Below are 20,509 nucleotides of genomic sequence, written 5' to 3' on the forward strand. Positions count from 1 at the left end.
TTCCCCTTCAGAACTTTCTCTGTATTGATATTTGCTGATTCTGCGTCCTCATTGCCCAGAACTGTGTATAAATTAAATTATAAGCATTTCTATATGGCAATATCTTTGAGAAGGTCTCTTGCTACAGATGACTTTCTAATATTTCATCTAAGCACAGTCTACTAAAGCTCTAATACAGTTTCTGCCAGTAAGTGAATATCTAATAGAAAAATGTAATCATTGTGAAAAGTCATGATGAATAGTCTTTGAAAAGGAGCACAGCCATTTGCGATTAGTGTTAAGCTTTGGCATTGATATATTGGTGCTGACCTGTATAAAGGTGACATGTTATTCATTTAAAATCCTGTATTTGGGGGTAGAGTATCCAAAACACAGGTCCCAAAATATAACAAAATTCTATCCTTAGCAAATGAGCATCAGTATATTCTGTCCGCGTTTGACGTTTAATTGTTAGCTGCAAATTAGTTTTTTCATAAGTCTGCTATTTTATACTGGCCTGCTTTGGGGACCAACTCAAGGAAGGCCTCTGATTTACATTATCTGCTTTCTTGTACAGCCTCGGCCTTAAGAGGCAGAATCTGCTTATCACTGTAATAGCTGGAAGGTATCGATAGCCCTTCATGTGTGAACACTGTCTTCTCAGGGTCTTCTTTTTCTTTGTCCCTTCTGAGATTATAAATTCTTTCCAGTGTGAAGCAGCCTGAGTTTGCAAGCAAGAAGATAAGGGTGGTATCCAATTGCATCATCAGCTGTTAATGCCTGGCTAAGTTTCCAATGATTTGACTCTGTTCAATTCTGTGCAGAGGGACCTGCAATTACAATGTATCAGTGATCTCAAGTGCTTCGAGCAAGAAGTTCTAATCTTTGAATAAATAACACAAATAACCTTTTGATAACTTTTAGGCGCTGAAAGCTCTAATTTTAAATGCAAAAACAGTGAGCTTTTGGAAAACCCAGTCTCCAGGCCTCGATTATATGCACTGCATTGTTAAGAACCTTACTTTCACGTGTGAAAGTAAGTTCTTAAATCTTCCAAGCTCTCAAGAAACTCAGGCCATGCGTTGGATTTTGATTCATAAAATGAAAGTTCAAAAACTCTTTAAATAAGTGCGATAAAGTGGTACTATCAGGTAGTTTAATGGTTTTATGATTTTTTTCTTTTCTTTTCCTTAACATAGCTACTGTTAGACTGAGCCTCATTGCTTGATTTCCCAGGCAGTGCTCATTTACAAGGTGGTTAGAAGGTTATACATATTTTTTGAGCCAGGTAGCCTGAGCTAAAATGTTATTAATCTCTCTATGCATCTGTGTAAGATAGGGCATGTGCAAAGTAAATCACTTTATCTGCCGAGTGGGATAATGAGGGTCCCTGTGATGGTTAAATGCATTAATATCGGCCCGCCATAGAATGGGATCTCACACCAAGTTCTTTATACTAGCTTTCACTAGTACTATTTTCCAGCTGTGATTAACAAACTTTCAGTATTTCCTTTGAGGAAGAGCTCTCGTCCACTGTACACGTCTGGGTTAGACTGCCTGGTGAGGCACCCTTTCCTCCCTGTGTTAAAGGGCTTCAAGGATGCCGCTGCCTGCCTCGCAAGCACAAGGTCCTGAGTTCGATCCCCAGTACAAACTAAAGAAAGAAATAAAGGACTTAAAGGAATGTCTACCTGGGTCCTCTGATTTTCACCCAGGAACATGGGTCTTGGGGAGCTGACTTAGAAGCAGATGGAGCTGATGCATAGCAAGATTGTGCTCCCAAAGCTTCTGTGTTGTCGCTGTTACCTCTGTCTCCACGATCGCCCGCTTCTGTCTTCCTTTTCAGATCTCTCCTCTCCCTGTCCCCACATTTCCCTCCACAGATGACAGTGAAAGGTTCACCTGCTGTTACTGGGACAGGGTCCCTGGAAACCTCATGCCCTGCCTTATTCCTCTGAGTCTTGTTTCCAACCATGTATAATGTCTCCTTTTATCGTGTTGCAATTTAAAAGATGGTCTCGTGCTTTTAGTAGATGTTGGAGTCCAATAGGAACTCTCCTGGCTTGTGATAGATCACCCTAATCTCTAATTTATTTTCTTTTATTCCAGTCTTGTTTTGTGGCTTCCCTTTGATTGGAATTATTTCACCTCTCAATCTTCTACACTTAATATTTTCTTTCTTATCCTAAAAGTACGATTATTGCTTGCTCAATAACTTCAAGCAAAAGAGAAGGGAGATGGTTATAAGTAGACACCCTGAGCATAGTTTATTATCTGTGGCAGTCTCACTAAAGAGAAGATTCAATCTTTGATGGTTTGTAATGTATGGACGTGTGTGTGATTTATTCAATATGTAAAATGTTCACCTGACTAAAATATATTGCATAATTCTACAGTGCTAAACCCTGTGTTAGGTACGATGATGATACAAATGTAGAAAACAGTCCTTGCCAGCAAAGAGCTTTTATTTTACCTTTTCATTAGTATATATTTGTCATAACGGTTAAATCCTTTTTTCATACAGGATTGGTACATACACATATTGTGTCTTTTTTTTTTTTTTACTTCATTTTCCCTTTCCCTCCCTCAGTCTCAGGAAAGATATGTAACTTAAGTGCTGCATGACACAATAGTCTTTACATTAAAAAAGAGACCCGTTAATTTTTTTCCACTTTGTTTCCATGTGTTGCCTAGCATGGCCTTGAACTCCTAGGCCAGTGGTGGTGAACCTTTTAGAACTTTCAGTGCTAAGTAGCCCACTGCAGCACATATGCCGTCAGTTTGCCACCACTATCCTAGGATCGAATGATCCTCCGGCTCGGGTTCCCAAGTAGCTTGGATACAGGTGTTCACCGCCACACAGGCTGGTTTTCCCTTCTGATGTTGGAGTCCCAGTGGCTGTTAGACCGCACACATCATCTTTCTCTTCCCTTACTGATGGCTGTGAGGTCTGCACCAGTGTTTGGTGGAGCACACTTCTAAGTGGGCCTGGATTTGTGGTCTATCTATGCCTGGTCCTGGCCCCTTCCCCTGCTCTGCCTCCTCACTGCCATGAATGAAGTGGCTTTGCTCTGTCGTGTTCTTCCGTGATGATGGAGCCGGACTGTCATGAACTGAAGACCTCTCCTGTATATGTGGGTGTTGGCTGTTGTGGGTATTATGTATCTTTGATGAGAGAGCTAACGAATACACTTACACAGGATGGGATGTGTCCGAGTCTTATGCCCAGAATGTTACACGATAGCTACCTAAAGTAAGAAGACATCAGGAAAGATGTCCTCTAAAATACTCAGGAAGGACTCAGTGATTTCTGAGGACTCTTCCCAGATCTGTTTTGCTCCTCTCTGTACCTTGCTGCTTTGTCTTCTGTAGTGCTGTGGTTAGCAGGCACCTGTCACCTCGCGCAGATGGTTGCTAGTGTTCACTGAATTGTGGGAAAGCAGAATGTGTCCATGGAACTGAGGGATACTTTCTAAGAGGTAAAAGAAGCAAACATCATATGACATAAAATAATAATGACAATAGCACCTTGGTGACAGCTAGCCTTTATAAGGAACCACTGAAAGATGCCATGCTCATTTTTATATTCTCCTATAGGATTTTCTAGGCTTTCACTTCCTTGTGAAATTACTAATGAGGAAAACTGGGGAAAATTGATGTGATTTTTTTTTTCGATACCAGAGATCGAACTCAGGTCCTTGTGCTTGCAAAGCAGGCGGCAAACCACTGAACCAAATCCTCAGCCCTGAAGTGATTTTTAATAGTGAATTTCAGATCTAGCTGATATTAAGCCACACATTTGTATTGTGTTTAAGACATCACAAATATCAGTCCAAATCTCCCCTCAGGAAGATGTAGTTTTCTGTGTATTCTTCACACCTGAAAATTAGAAAAGAAATGGAAATGTCCATGATTCCAAGGTATTGTCGGGACTGTCGAAACAGCCCAAACCACACATTCCCACTTTCCATAATCTCCATTTTTTTCTCCATTCTCTTGACATACTTGTCTTAAGGAATTGAGTCCTACTCAGAAATAATTGCACAACTGTAGCTGAGCTTTTCTTACCATCTAGACACTGCCAGCTGTTTCTGCTCCTCCCTGGTGAACCAAAAAGAGTTCTGTTTTCACCTTCAAAGGAGAGTGAGTGTGTAAGCAGGTGAGTTGAGTCATTACTGCCAGTAGAAAATAGGGACCTAAGCTAAACACAATGGAGAAGATGAATCAGTGTGTATATAATTCAGATGGGCCTGGGCAGTGCTCTCCAGACAGTGCTGAAGGGAACAATACAGCATTGTCACTAAGGCCAAACCAGGTTACCTTTGTAACAGGTTCTTCTTCCCAGAGGGCTTTGTTATAAAGGAAATAGCCTTGGAAGATTACAGCCAAATACCTCTAGAATTTGAAAGTATTTCTTTACTACTTTAAATCTGGTGATCTAAAAGCTTAACTTTTGGATAAGTTTTACTAGGTATCTCTGTTACAAAACTTACAATTACTAAAAGGGAAAAAGTATTTTCTACACATTTTGAAACCCACAATATCATAAACTCATATTTTGGGAGTCTAAATTACAGTTTGCATGTTTTCCTAATTAAAAAATACTTTTTATTTCTATGCTGAACCAAATTCTTCTAAAACACTATTGTTCATAATTAAAAATTAAATTGCAATTTATTTTCTTAGAAAACATTGAAGTGGTTTAATAAGAGAACAATAAATTTCCTTTTAATTATACAAAGATGAAACATCAATGATCCTTAATTGTTATAACTCACCATAAAAGATACCTTCACTAAATAAATTCTAAAACTTAATTGTACCTGTAAATGCAAAGAAATTTAGTACAAATTCTGAACTGCTTCAGAGAAAGGGTTCAGGAGAGAGCTTCAGTAAGATATAGACTTTGGCAGGTGCTTTGAAAGGTTAGACTTCTGATTTCTCCTCCCTCCAATTTTAGTGGAGACTTACATAATATTAATCTGTTGTAGACATTTCATACACATGGAGTTATAAAGCATGTGGTTACTTGTACTGCTATTTTCACATGTATTCTTGGTGTATCTATGTTTTGACATATATAATACTTGATTGATCCCTTTTTATTGCCAAATAATATTTCATAATTGAACAAACCACATTTTATTTATCAGTTGGTAGACATTTGTATTGTTTACCTCTTTGCACTAGTATGAGTGATATTGTTAAGAATGTTTAGGTACAACTGTTAGTATGGTTTATTTTTTACTCGAGTCTATACATAGTAGAATTACTGTTTCTGTATATAACATTTTAAAGTAGTCTTATGCTGTTTTTTCTAAGGGTTACACCATTTTCCCATCCCTCCAGCAATGTATGAGGGTTTTATTTTGTTCAGTTATTGTGAAAACTTGCTATTTTTGGTCTTTTTATTTTAAGATTCCAAATCAATATAAGGTGTATTCTTTTAAGGTTTTCGATTTATATATCCGTATGACTAATGAGATTTAGTATCTCTTACTGTTCTTTTCACTGGTTGTGCTTCTTCTTTAGAGAAGAATATTCAAATGTTTTGCCCACAGTTAATCTCATTATTTGGCCTTTCAATTTTAAATTGTATGAATTCCAGGCATAAGTCCCATTATTAAAGACTGAATATAAATACTTTCTTTCACTGTATGGCTTAACTTTTAATTTGATTGTGAACTTTGAACCACAAAACTTTCCAAGTTGGTGGAAGCCAACATAGACCCTTGAGTTATGACTGTCCTCACATATGTACAACTTGGATTACAACTCGTTGTGGTCAAGGTTTGAAAAGGAATAGATTTAATACAGGACAAATAATTTATAGGATTATTTTATAATACTCACCCAAAAAGTCAAATGTAGAGAAGTGATCTAACTGCACACTAGAGATCCAGAGAATCCAGCCAAGAGCCTGGCTCTCACAGCAGTGTCCAGCACAAATCCAGCTGAAGGCCCAGGGTCCGGACAGTATACTAAGTCAAGCCAATGACCTAGAGCCACAGCAATGTCTCTTGTTTGTCTGTATTGAGGATTTTCACTGAGACACCCCCAAGGACAGTGGTGGAAGTCAGAAAACCTGCACCAGTGGGATGAAGGATCTGTGCCGCCAGGCTGAGGGAATCTACATTGGAGCCAGGAAGTGATACTCATGGTAAAGATCAGAGCTTCCCTGATGAGAACATCTACTCCCAGGGATAACAAGGACTTGAGCTCCTCCTCCAGTGAGAACTGTCAAGTTTGCATCAGGAAACCCAACCACAGAAGCTTCTCCTAGAAAATCAATAGCCAACTTCAGGGAACCACAATATTGATTATGCCCAAAGAAGGCTGTAAGCAGTGCATGCTGTAAAGAGTTAACTCTACAATTGGCTTGTTTATAGAAGTGAGTCTGGCCAAAGCCTATGTGCCAAGGTCACAATAACTTGCACCCAAATTCTGTTCCCACAATTAAAACATTCTTAACTAGAAGGGAAAGGTTCTAATTAAAACCATATTTTGTCTATTCTGTTCCTAATTTGAGAGTGCTTTATATTGTCCTTTACAAGCCTTGCTTCCATTAGTTTCCATAGAAAACACATATGTGACTGTGCATCTCCTCATGTTGTCCCTTCTTTGCATGTAGCTTGCCTTTACCCTAATTGATTACTAATAAAAAAATCAGTGGCTTGGACGGACCAATGCTTTTGCTAATTAAGTGGCTTTGACCATCCTGACTCCCACTTTTTCTCTCTCTTAGTTTCTGTCTTTATCCCCCAACCTGAAGGCTTGCAATGTATCCTGATCAGGAGACTAGTGCCTACTGCAGAGGGTTCCAATAATGTTTCAGGTGTTCCAAGTAGCCAGTGATCTTCCTCTCTAGTTCTTTTTATGCCATGGTCAACCATCCTCAGGTGGGTCTTCCACCCCCAAACCATGCTGATTCAGTTCAGCTGGGCATTCCAACGTGTCCATTAGTTAATCTGCCACACACTCAAAATTTTAGTATTAACTTATGACCGAAGTCTTGAGTTTTGACCCAAATGTCAGTCTTTCCTGTGTGAGGTTAATTGAGAAATCCTGGGCTGGTTTTTCTCTAAGGACACTGAAAACTGCCTGAAGGAAAATGTGGCCTAAAATTATACAGGAGAGAGACTTGGAAGGCTCTGTAAAGAAGCCTGAGCCTTCAAATGACCTTGTGGTTGATGATACTGTCAGTATAGCAGAGTCCGTAGGCTCTCAGGTGGTGATGTTGAGGAAGTGGTGGAGGAACACACAGAGGGATTATCTACAGAGGAGCTTCAGCAGCTTCCGGCTGAGCAACAAAGAACGGCAGCTGAGGGGCTTTCTGAAGAGGAGAGGGAGTATCAGCAACCAGTGTAGCAAAGCTCTTCTTCTGAAGTAAAGGAAATCCTGAAAAAACAGACAGAAAAAGCCAATCTTTGCATTCACTTACTTAAAGACAGTGTCATGTCAGACTGCAGAGCAGTGTTAAAGAAAAGACTGAGACAGCCTTGGGCCTGGTTTTAATTCTGAAAACGTTGAGACCTAGGGAACCAGAAGCAGGTCCTAGTGGACTACAGACTCTCCCAAGGAGAGAAAGGACACCAGAGAGCCAGATTCCCAATGTTCTCATGGAAGAGGACTTTCGTTCCAATCAGTAACCCGCTTCCATTTCATCCTCCCGTCCTGCGATCCAAAGATGTCAACTTGAATGGTGAGTACAGTTGAAATTGTTTTTTTGAAAACTAGGCATATTTCATAACTCTTTGATGAATATACTAGGAAAATTATTGGTGTTTCTGATAAATTCTGCACATTATACAACCCTTTTTATTATGAAGAGGTTAGTTAATGGGTGCTTTGGGAGGTTCAGAATGCATTAGTTTTTTTTTTTGTTTTGTTTTGAGTGGCTTATTGGTACTGAGGATTGAACTCAGGCCCTTGTGCTCTTGTGCTTGTGAGGCAGGCAAAGGAACCACTGAGATAAATCTGCCCACAGTATTTTATTTACAAGTAACTTGAATTACAACCAACCCTCAAGAATGAATTGAGTTCATAAGTCAAGGGTCTGTTGTATTTTTTAAAAAATCACTTGTATTTCAAAAGGCATTGTCTAGCTAGTTCAAGATTTAAAATTACATTATTCTCTGGGAATTTTATAGTTTTTACTATATAGGTTTACAATCTACTTTAATTGTATGCTGTGAAGGAGCCAACTTTCTTTTGTATGTGGTTCTCCATTTGTCCTACCAATATTTTTGTTGAAAAAATGATTTTCTCACAATAAACTTCTGCATGCTTGTTGAATAATAGTTGATAATAAGTGTTTGGGCTTATTCCTGGATTTTTCAATTTTCTTTCATTGATCAGTAGTAGCACCTTACTGTTTTGATTAATATGGTTCATAGGAAGCTTTGACATTAGGAAATATAAATCTCAAAATTTGTTATTTTTTGACAAGAAATTTTGAGTTGCTTGAATCATTTATATTTCCATATGAATTTCAAGGCCAGCTTGTTAATTTCTGCAAGAACAGCAGCTATAATTTTGATGACTTGTGTAAAATCTATAAATCATTTATAGAGTATCACTATGGTTATAATATTAAGCATTCTAATTCATGAATTTATGAAGATTTAAAAATTTTCTTTCAAAATTTTTTATAGTTATGTGTCTAAATCTTACACCCCTTTTGATAAAATTATTCCTTTATAGAGGATAGTTAATAGGTACAGGGTTACAGTTGAGTAGGACAAATAACTTCTCATGTTCTCCAGCAAAATAAAATAACTATAATTGAACATAAGTCATTGTACACTTCATAATAGTTATCAGAAAATTTTGAATGTTTCTGATACAAATTGATATTCAAAATAAAGTATATGCCAATATGCAAAATCTGCACATTGTATACATGTATCCCATAAATATGTACAATTTTTACATGTCAATTAAAAATGGTTTAAAATATTTAGGACAAAAAGATATTCTTATAGTGTCTAATATTTTATATTATCTAATAAATGTATTTTAATGCTTTCTTTATGGTTCTACTGAAATACAAATATTTTTGCATTTAGATTTTCCACATAGTTTGTAGAAATGCAGTTTACTTTAGTTCATATTGTATCTTATTCTACAGCCTTGCACATCTTGTTTAGTAGTTCTCAAAGTAATTTTTATTTTAGTGGAGTCCTTAGATATTTTATATAGAAGATGATGCCATCTGGAAACAGAAGAAATTTATTTTTTTCTTTTCCAGTCTGACTTTTATTTTTTTATTTTATCCCAATGACCCTGGATAGAATGTTAGAAAAACAATGTTAAATCAAACCGACAGGAGTGGACATCTTGTCTTTCTTCTCATCTTATTAGAAATAACACTTCATGAATATGTATGGTATTAAGTGCTGGCTTTTCTTAGATGTCATTAAGCAGATTAACAAAGTTCCCTTATATTTCTTAGTGGTTGAGTACTTTTAGGTGAAAAGGTGTGGATTTTTCCAAATAACATCTCTGTGCCTAGTGACAAGATACTGTGGTTTAAGCTTTTTCAGTCTATGTTTTTGGGATCAAATTGGTTAATTTTAAGATATTGAAATATTCTAAAGATCAATTCCACTTGGTCATAATGTATAACACACCTTATATATTGATGATTCTGATGCTAATATTATGTTACATTTTTATTTTTATGTTTATATTCATGAGGGATGTTGGCATGTAGTTTTCCCTTCCATTTTTGCATGTCTTCATCTGGTTTTGGTAAGAGGAAAATAGGAAGCATTTAGAATGATTGTAGAAATTCACCTATTTTTATTTAGAAGGATTATGAAGAATTAGTATCATTCATTTTAAAAATATATTTATTAGAATTGACTAGTGAAACCATTCTGGCCTGACCATTTTCTTTTCAAATTTTAAAAATCATTACTTTATTGACTATAGATTTATTCATGTATTAAATTTATTCTTCATTTGGTTTTTATAGTACACATTTACAATATGCTTTTCTACCAGTCAGGATATCAAATTTGATTAAATATTGTTTTGATATTCCCTTAAAATCTTATGTACTACTGCAAGGTCAATACTGATATCTTTCTTTTCACATACAGTTTTAACCTTCATTTTCATTTCTTTGGCAATCTAGTACAGAGAATCTCGGTACTGATGCTTTCTCTTTTTAAATTTCTATTTCATATGGCTCTATCCTATTTTTTTCTTCTACATGCTTTGTTTTGGTTACTCTTCATTTTCTAATTTACTTAGATACAAAATTAGATTATTGGTTTGAGACCATTTGTATTTTAGAAGATTGATATTTATAATTATAAATTCCCTTTTACATGTTCCTTTAGTTTCTTTGTATTAATTTTAGTCAATTGTGTGGTTTAAAAAAAATCATTTAATGGTATTTTCTAAATTATCTCATGGTTTGTTTGACCTATAGGTCATTTAGGCTATATCGAATAGCCCCAATTTCTTTCTGTAACCGACTTCTATTTTTATTCCATTGTGATTGGAGAACATGTGAAATCAACTATCACACACACACACACACACACACAAATACATACACACACACACATACTCATGCACTAGAATGTGTTGTTATTGCTGTTTGCTGATGTTCTGTTGTGGCTAGTCTTCTGTTTGGTGACTTTCTTGATTAGATATATAAAATGTCTGTTTCCTGATATGTGCAATGACTTATGTTACTGCTCAGGATTCTTCTCAGCTTCACTGCATAGATAAATCCAGGGCCAAGTTAATCACTAAGTCTTCCAGTCTTCTTGTGTTGAGGTATAGACTGAGTGTTCCAGCAGTTTTCAACTCTGTTTTAGTCTTCACTTCTTTCTTATGGAGAAACAAGTGAGAGAGAGGAGAAAGATTAGGCTTTTCATTCTGTTTTAGGTCTAGGTGTATCCCAGCACACACACACACACACACACACACACACACACACACCCCACCACCACACCTACATCTATTTATTATATATGAACTCATCATTTTGTTGAATATGTTGGAGCTTTAAATATTCCTATCGATAATTGACCTTAAGATGATTTTAAGAAAAAAATTTTTTTTCACAAGCTCAGTGTTTCTTCGAAGTCATACCACCATTTCAAACAGCTATGAAGTGAAATGATTTCCACTATTGGGTGGACAAATTCCTGGATTATGGATTGTTCCACTAAGTGAAATCTCCATAAGATCAAGTAACGACAAACCCTGTGACTCTGGCCTTTTCAGGTAGTTGTCAAACAAATCATATGCTAAGAATTGTTGGAGATAAGGCATTTTGAAAAGGTCTGACATATTATTCCCCCTCCAGCCACTGATAAATAGCTGTTTTTCAGTACTTTATTGGCTATGGGGATGTATTTTTGTGATACTGCAGAGTTAGAGAGAAGGGGCTAAGGATAAAGTACGTACAATTTTCATAAACTTTCATTTTCAGGGTCCTTCAATTGTTGATTCTGACTATTTACTAGTATTTCCATTGGCTTTATGAGACTGCACATTTTTCACAGATCCTTACTCCCCTGTGTTGGAAACAATGCTGAACTGCTGGCCTCTTACTGTTTGAATTTCGGTATCAGTTCTCTGGGTCCATCATGTCAAACTCAAAGGTCCCAGAGATTTGTTGTCCCACACGTTTGTCATCCTGCCTGTAAGGTTTCTGGTACCTGTTGGATGATTGGTGATCTCTTCCTCTTGGAAAATAGCTGTAGATCTTATTGCTGCCATTTTGCATCCATTTGCCTTTTCTGGGAACAGGTAAACGAAATAATTCTATAATACTGTAATAATAGAGCAGAGTATCACTGGGGAAATTACTGAGAGTGCTAGAGTAGTTCATGAGAAAATTACAAATCCGACTGTTTCTGCATTGGGGATTATAGGTTAAGTGTCCCAACTATATTTCTTTCTTGGATAAAGTTTGTTTTATTAGAAAATATGATTGCTAATGAGCCTTTTCAAGGAATGATTCTAGATTGAAAAAACATCCTAGTTTTCATTAAAAATTAATCAAGTTCCATGCTACTGGCTTGGTAATTATATTCCAGCATATGTCATTCATTATAGTAATAGCCCCTTCATTGCCTTTGCTTATACATGCAGGTGAATCTGCTGATAATCAGAGGTTGACTCCCAGTTAATTATGCAAACTTATTAACATAAGACATTGGATCATGAGGTGTGGCTTAATATGGTTAAATCTTAAATTGCAGCATATTTTATGAATCTCTTCACTTATAACAGAGGTGGAGCTTGAGATAAAGATGCTAGTACTTAGTTTTAACAGGTATTGTTTTTAATGATTACTCAATATAGAAATAAGTAAGAAAACAAAATTATTATTATTGAGAAAATATTCATGTGTCTCTGATGCAGGTTATTTCTACACTAGTCATTGAATTTCCTTACAGCTTTGGGTAAGATAAAATAAAATAAAAATAAAAGTAAACATTACAATACAAGTGGCGTCCTTCTGCACTTAATTATAATGTCTTCTTTAGATTTTGATAATAGTTGCTTTGTATTTTGCTATTTACTAATATATGTGTCCAAATTACACAAGCAGACTACACATTTCTTAAAGGGTATGTTTATGTTCTTCTGACATTTGAATTTATTCAAGAGGAATCAGAGTATCATATTGGCTCCGAGTAGTTTTCATACTAGGAACAGCTTTGTAAACCAGTTAGTTAGAAACACAAGTAGCTTGGGCAGTGAGACAATGAGAAACATCTGAAATATACTTACAACAAAGGTTTTGAATTAATAAGTAAATATACTGTAATGTACCACGTGGCAGGTCTTCATTATTTTAATCTCAACTTATAAAACCTGGAAATTGCAGTGAATTTAAGCAAGGTACTCTCTACATTCTCAGGAGGACTGCTAAACATAAAACAAATGTGTCACCTCAATTCTAAGAACTATAATCTAATTTCTCTATAGTAATGGTATTCATTGCTCTAAAATAGCCCATAGTTGGCATGACTAATCTCATACACCGAGTAATGGATGAAAATTAAATAGGATTTTTGGCAGCTAAGTTGGTTTAACAATATTAAATCCCATGGAGCTAATGTCTTGGTTAAAATAATTAATACATTTCAATATAATCTACAATGGGGCCTTCAGGTGTTGAGATCAACTCTACAAAATCTATTCAGAGAAGTATGTACAAATGTAAGCCTATTTTGGTCTGTTCTTAGACCTGGAAAAATTGGTACTTCATCGTGTATTACAGTAATTCTAATACTTTGGTCCCACAATGAAGGCCCCATTACCCAGTTTTACTGAGACAGTCGATTCCTTACAATCAGAAAGTGGTATATTCTCAGCAGTCCTAGTCTGCTTCATGTCTGTTTCAGCAACTTAGCTGAAATTTGCCTTCACTTTCATAGAGAAATAGTATTTGAAGCAAGTAATTAAGTTAGCATGAAGAAATTCAGAAATAATGAGCAACCATGAAGTCAATGGCATATTTAAATCTAATTCTGGGCAACATAGATTTTGTATGAAATAGCTGTCAATTTTACCCCGTTTGTCCACATCATTTGTGATCTTTACTTCATTGAGATGTATCACCTGATTTCCATCTTTGGGAAAAACAGTTGAGACAGTAGAGTAGGCTGTTGTAATTGAGGGGCAGGAGAAAAATTCCTCATCTTTATTCATCCAAACCTGTCAAAGGGCTAGGCCATTTGGGAACAAAACTGATTGTAATATAGTCATTTAGTTTCTGGTGGCAGAAGGATTTGAAATGACCATTTTTTCTACTCCCCTCATAATGACTTTCTACTCTCTGGTGCACTAGCCAATTTCCCAACATGGTAAAAACACAGTAGAAAAGGATTCATTTTAACAACCTATAACAGAAACACGTACTCTGCGATGAATGAACAGGGAAAGAGAAAAATATTGATTCTATAAGTGTAATATTCAGGCAAAACTTCATAGAGAAGATAGTCAAGCTACATTTTTAAATACAGAGTGTTTTCTGGTTTTGAGGAGAGTAATTTGGAAAGAGAGAATGTGGGAATGTGGATAATGTTATCTTTTTTTCTTTTCCCTGTAGCACATGTTTATTGTACAGAATGACTACATCGACTCTAAGGCACTGGTACATATGCCTAACATATTTCTGTCCCTTTCATTTTTTATTTGTTTGTTTGTTTGTTTAGTACCGGGACTCAAATTCGGGACGTTGCTCTTCTGAGGCAGGTGGCAGAGCCACGGAGCTAAATCCCTGGCCCCTCAGTTTCCTTCTTTAATCCCGTCCTTCCACCTTTATTTTTCTAGCATCACATTCATTTATTTATAAGACCATATAAGGTTAATTATCGTATATACAGATTGAAAAGCAGACTAATAGGCCAAAGGATATATAAAACAGAGAAGATGATTAACACCTCCCTGCACCTTACACCTCAACACTCTTACACTGGGGGATTAGGGGATATATTTGGATCATAGCAAAGAGTGAAATGGGTCTGAGGAGCTTAAAGTATAATGCACTAGAAGAGCCTTATGAGTTAGAATACAGGCAACGAGCAAGCAGAGAGGGAAAAATTAGAAGAGATGAATATAGAATTATTCAGCTTCATGGTTAAAACTAAGATATACAATTAAGCCTCCCCACCCCATTTTCTTTTTTTCCATAGTTTAAATGCTGTCTTGGTTACTCTCTCTTTCTGAAACACAATATTCGACACCAGCAAGTTAAAGGAAGGGAGGTTTGTTTTGGTTCACAGTTTGAAAAGATTTTAGGCCATAGTTGACATTAGCTCTAAAACATGGTGGAAGGGCAAGGCAGAGGCACCTGTTGGAAGAGGCTTGCTTATGGCTTGGTGGGCAGGAAGAGACAGAGGTGAAGGAGGGAGGAAGGGGATGTATCTCTCTGGGCCACGCCTGCAGCGACCCACCTCCGCAACCAAACTTCACTTCCCAACCATACTTAGCCATAAACTCATGAGTTGACTGATCCACTAATAAGAACTAGGCACCCATGACCCAGTCACTTCCCAAGGCCCTACCTATGAGTTCATGAGGCTGGGCGGGGGTATAGGTATAAATCATTGAAATCACCTTAGTTTGTCTCCTTATCAAGGCTTACACAGATTAGCAAATTCTAAGTGACTTAGCCACTATAAACCAAACATCCCCATTTTCCATTTTGAAGCAAAATGGTCTTTCTAAAATGTTAATGGCATCATATTGTTCAATTGACTAAAAACCCTTTGAAAGATCCCAGCCTCCTTCATAAGATCTTACTTATTTGTATGCCCAAAGTGCTGCATGAACATCCAGCCTAATCTCTACACCAACAGAGATTTTATGTCCTGGCCATGTCAGGCTGCATGAAAATCTCCAGTTCCCAAGAGTCCCTCAAGCACCCTGCAGGTATTTCTCTGCCCGTTTACATGAAATCCCTTCCCACTTAATATAATATTCTCTGGTTTCATTCACGTTATTGTAAATAATAGGGTTTTCTTCTTTATTGAGACTAAATAGTATTGTACTGTGTATATGGATAACGTTTTCCTCATCGTGTATTCACTGGTGAGACACCGAGGCTGATTTCTGTTGTGATTAATGCTTCAGTGATCTGGAAATAAGGATATCTCTTTGAGATACTGATTTCATTTCCTTTGGATCTTTGCCTAGAAGTGGAACTGCTGTGGGTCATATGTTAGTTCAACCTTGTTTTGTTTTTTTTTTTTTTTGAGAAAACTCCATACTGTTTCCCATAATGATTGCACTCATTCAAATTCCCATCGATAGTGAACGATGCTTTCCTTTTCTCATGTCCTCACCCAGACTTACTCTCCTTTTATTTATTTATTTTTTATTAAAAAGTGTTATAACAGGTGCAAAGTAATGGCTTATCTTGGTTTTAATTTACATTTGTTGTTGATTAGTAATGATTTTTTTTTATATATATAACTGTTGCCCTGTTTGAATGTCTTGACTTGAGAAATACCTATTCAGGTACTTAATACATTTTTAATTTTTTTCTTGCTACTAAGTTGTTTGAATTCTTTATAAATTTTGAATATTAACCATTTATCAGATATACAAGGCGTGATTGACCAGTACAGTAAATGTTTAAATAAAAGGCGCATTGCCATTGATTCTCCTCAAGTATTTGCTCTCACTTTGAACATACTTTTCCCACTGTTTTTGCTACTTTCTGAAGCAGTTCTGGAAATCTTCTGCTGTATCTTTAGTTATGCTGTCTTGGCTGCCTTGGTAGTCTGAATCAATTCCAAATATTTATCGTTAATGGTGATTTTAACTTTGAGAAAGAACCAGAAACCACACTTGGCCAGATCTGCTGAGTAAGTGGATAAGATCGCATCATGACGGATTGCACTCGGCAGCACACTTAGTCTGACTCTGATCACTGCTCCTAATGTCACTGGCAAAAGAGGACTTCTAGAGCTGCTTCGGAATGAGTCAGGAATGATGGGCTATGTGTGCTTGAAGCAAGGGGAAGTGTTTTAAGGGGCCCTAATGGCCCTGTCTTTTACTGTAATAATTTTAAAATTATTACACCACATTTTTGAAAGGCTCTTGTACAGTGTGCAAATATTCTCGCCCACTCACTAGTTTGTACTACTCATCTGCTGATTGTTTCTTTTGCTTTACACAGCTTTGTTATTTGAGGCAACCCCCTTTGCCCATTTTTGCCTTTGCTGAGCTTGTTTTTGATATAATGCTCAAAGTAATCTTTGCCAAAACTAATGTCAAGCCTGCTTTCTTCTGGGATATTTTCTTTTATGCAATTTGGGTGATAAATCTGATGGAATGTATTTTTCTTTCCCTTTATTACTTTATTCCTGTGGTTTTCCTAGAAATACTTTGACTACCCCCAAGTATTGAAGATGATCTTTTGTGTTCATTTTTCTTTCTTTTTTTAATTGAATTTATTGGTACATTCTAGGTAGACAGTACAGTTACATTCATTACTGGGATCTTGTACCTTTACATGACAGGTCTTGGTTCTCATTTTTTCCCCTTGTCCCCATCCTCCCTTCATCCCTTCTTTCCCTCCCCACCTACAAAGACTTTGATTCCATTTTTACATTTTCTCATATTTTTCCCTTTCCCTTATTCCCCTTCCCCTACCCTTCTCGCTGTCCCTACATTGTTAGTCCTTTTCTTCCTGTTTCACGTTGCTAATTAACCAATTAGGATCTTGAGTACTATTTTAGTTGTTCACACCAGAGAAACTATTCGGTATTTACACATGTATGACTTATTTATTTCACTTAGGAGTATATCCTCAAACTGTACCCATTTTCCTATGAAGAATCTACTTTCTCATTCTTTATGGCTGAGTAGTATTCCATTTTATAGAAAAAACACATTTTCTGTCTCCAGTTTCCAACTGATAGGCAGGTGGGCTGTTTCCAAGTTTTATCTATTACAAAGTGTGCCACTATAAACATGGGTGTACATATATCACTGTGGTATGATTCTTTTAATTCTTTTGGAAAGATACCCAATAGAGGGATGTCTGGGTCAAATGGAACCTCTAATCCTATTTCTTTGAGGTATCTCCATATTGATTTCCATAGTGGTTGCACAAGTCTGCACTCCCCCTAACAATGGAGAAGGGTTCCTTTCTCCCTACAACCCCGCCATCATCTGTTATTGTGCAATTTCTTGATAACAGCCATTCTTTGTGGGGTGAGGTGGAATCTCAATGTTGTTTTCATTTCTCGAATGACCAGGGATGTGGAACATTTTTTTCTATATTTACTTGGTTGTTTTGAGTTCTTTATATATTATAGATAATAGTCCTTTGTCTGAGGAGCAGCTGGTAAAAAGATTTTTCCCATATTGTAGGTTGTCTCTTAGTTCTGTTGATTGTTTCTTGTGCAGTGCAGAGGCTTTTAAATAAGATGAGATCCCACTTGTTGATTCTTTCTGCTAATTCCTGTGCTACTGAGGATTTGTTCATAAAGTCTTTTCCTATGTCAATGTCTTCCAGCAAGTGTTCATTTTTCAAAAGACTTTTATGGCTTTGTTATAGGCTTATGATCCATTCTAATTTAACTTTTGTATGCCATGCAAATTATAGGTCAAGGTTCATATTTTTCTCCATGTGAATATGTAGTTATTTTACCACTGTGGGTGAAAAAAATCCTTTTCTAGTTAATGATTTCATAGACAATTTGATGTCAGGTAGTGTTTATCTAAATATGATCTTAGGATTTTTAGCTTTCTTTGAAAAAGCACATGTAGTTGCCTGTACATTTCCATAATTTCATATGTAACCTGTTAATTTCTACAATAATCCCTGTTGTGACAACAATAGGATTGATGCTGATTTTGCAATAATTATGTTTCTAATTTTTTTTTTGCCTTCCAAACAAAGCAAACTCATTTTTAGACTTTTTCTTAGATTCCCTAAACTAGGCTCTTGGGAATCTCCTTCAGGGATGTTACCTTGTGTTGTTCCTCCACCTTTGACTCAACATTGTGACTCACTTTCTTCATTCTTTGTTGTTTTCACTGTTTTGTCTTGCCAATGTACTGATCTCTTCTGCAATGGATTTCTACCTGAATATGGCACACTTTTGATTGAACATGATGACATGCTAACACTTTAAATTTTAAATGTTGGGCTCCCATCCATTATGAATTTTTGCACATTTTGCCTTTGCTGTTTTCTCTCATTTATTTCTGTATTCTCATTCCAAATCAACTTTTACTTCTCCACTTCTTAACATCTTCCTCCTTAACTTAGCCCTCACTACTGGGTCCATTGCCTGGTGCTACACACCCACCGTAGCACTCACTGGAGTAACAGCCCTTGAAACACTCCCAGAACTTGCATAGGGAAGGTACAAATTCTGAGTTTTGAGTTGCACACCCAACTCAAGCATGTATAGTCTCATGTAATTCTCAAGGCAACTATATAATTACTCTAAATTGACAAATGTAGTAATTGAGATTTAGAAATGCTAGGTAGTTTCTAAATTTGTAGGGTTAGTGACAGATATTCTCATCTACTTTAGTAATGACGTCACTATTCTGTCTCTGAAGGTCAGAGTCACTGAGAGACTGAGGGTCACAGTGAGAAAATAATGCATGACTTGGAATGGTGAGATTTCTGCACACTGTGGCGTGCAAGCATGATTAGCAAGAAAGACATTTTATTTTTATATTTTTTGGATCATGGAAAAGACTTTGAAATTCAAACCCAGTATCTTTTGTGAATTGCTCTTATTTTAACAAAGACAAAAGTGAGTAGTTCTAACCAACAATGCAAGAAACAGTGGGAAGGAGCTGGGCGTGGGGGTGCCCTCCTGTAACCCCAGCACTCAGAAGGCTGAGGCAGGAGGATCTCTGTGAGTTCAAGACCAACCTAGGCTACATAGTGAGCTCAGGTCAGTCTCAACTACATAATGAGACCCTGTCTCAAACAAACAAACAAACAAACAAAGACAAAAAGAAAAGAAAGAGTGGGAAGGAGTTACATAAATGTATATATAGCACATGAATAATCAATAACTCATTGTTTTCCTGAATGTTTATCTTACTAACTTTTTTAAAAAAACTCACCGTACCTTAGGAGATTTATAAATTGTCAAGCGATATCACTTCTCAGGAATATATATTTTGTAGTCAAAGTGGAAAAAAATTTAAACTTCCTTACTGTTCCTTTTAGTTGATTCTGAGATTATCCAGAACTGAAACAAGGAGTCATGAAAAGATTACAGCTGATGTAGTTAGATAAACCTATGCTGTGTAAATATGACACCTATGGAGCTGAGCTCCGCAAAGCAAAATGAGTCGATCCCTCAGAGTAAGCCAGCTCCAGTAAGAGGCAAGGGTTTCTTTTGTGTTAAATTACAAGTGAAATGAAAATGAATGAAGTCAGACGAAAGGGGAAAAACTGAAAGAGTAGCATCACAGTCTTTGAAAGTGGATCTATCCTTTGTGAGCAAGAACAATAAAGAATTCAAGTAGGAAAAAGACTCAAGAATAGAAACGAGACACTGCTTATTAGAGAGGACAAGAGGACACCTGTGTTCTCTCTGACTATGGTATTTTTTTCCTCTAACAAAGAGAAAGCTCATCCCTCAAGCATGAAGACACAGAATTGTGCAATACATATGCTCTTGTCAAAATTGTAAGTAATTAAAACTGGAAAATAACCAGGTGGCAATGAATGAAAGGAATGAGAACGCACTTAATTCTGAGCCCTGGTCATTAGGTAAGTGGAGTTGTAGTGGCTTAGAAATGAGGAGTTACAGAAAAGGATGATGCGCCTCCAGTGTCACTCAGAAATGTCTGAGTGATGGACAATGAGGCATTATGAGAGTGTATTGTAGGACAGGACTCACCACCTCAATGTAAAGTTTGAGTTAGAAAGAGAAAGAGGGGGCCAGTGATTTAGCTCAGTGGTTCCATTGCCTACCTTGAAAGTGCAAGGACCAGAGTTCGATCCCCGGTACCAAAAAAAAAAAAAAAAAAAAAAAAAAAAAAAAAAGAAAAAAAATTA

This window comes from Fukomys damarensis, unplaced genomic scaffold (genome assembly GCF_012274545.1).
Source record: "Fukomys damarensis isolate Sample0158 unplaced genomic scaffold, DMR_v1.0_HiC HiC_scaffold_8, whole genome shotgun sequence".
Classification (NCBI taxonomy): Eukaryota; Metazoa; Chordata; class Mammalia; order Rodentia; family Bathyergidae; genus Fukomys; species Fukomys damarensis.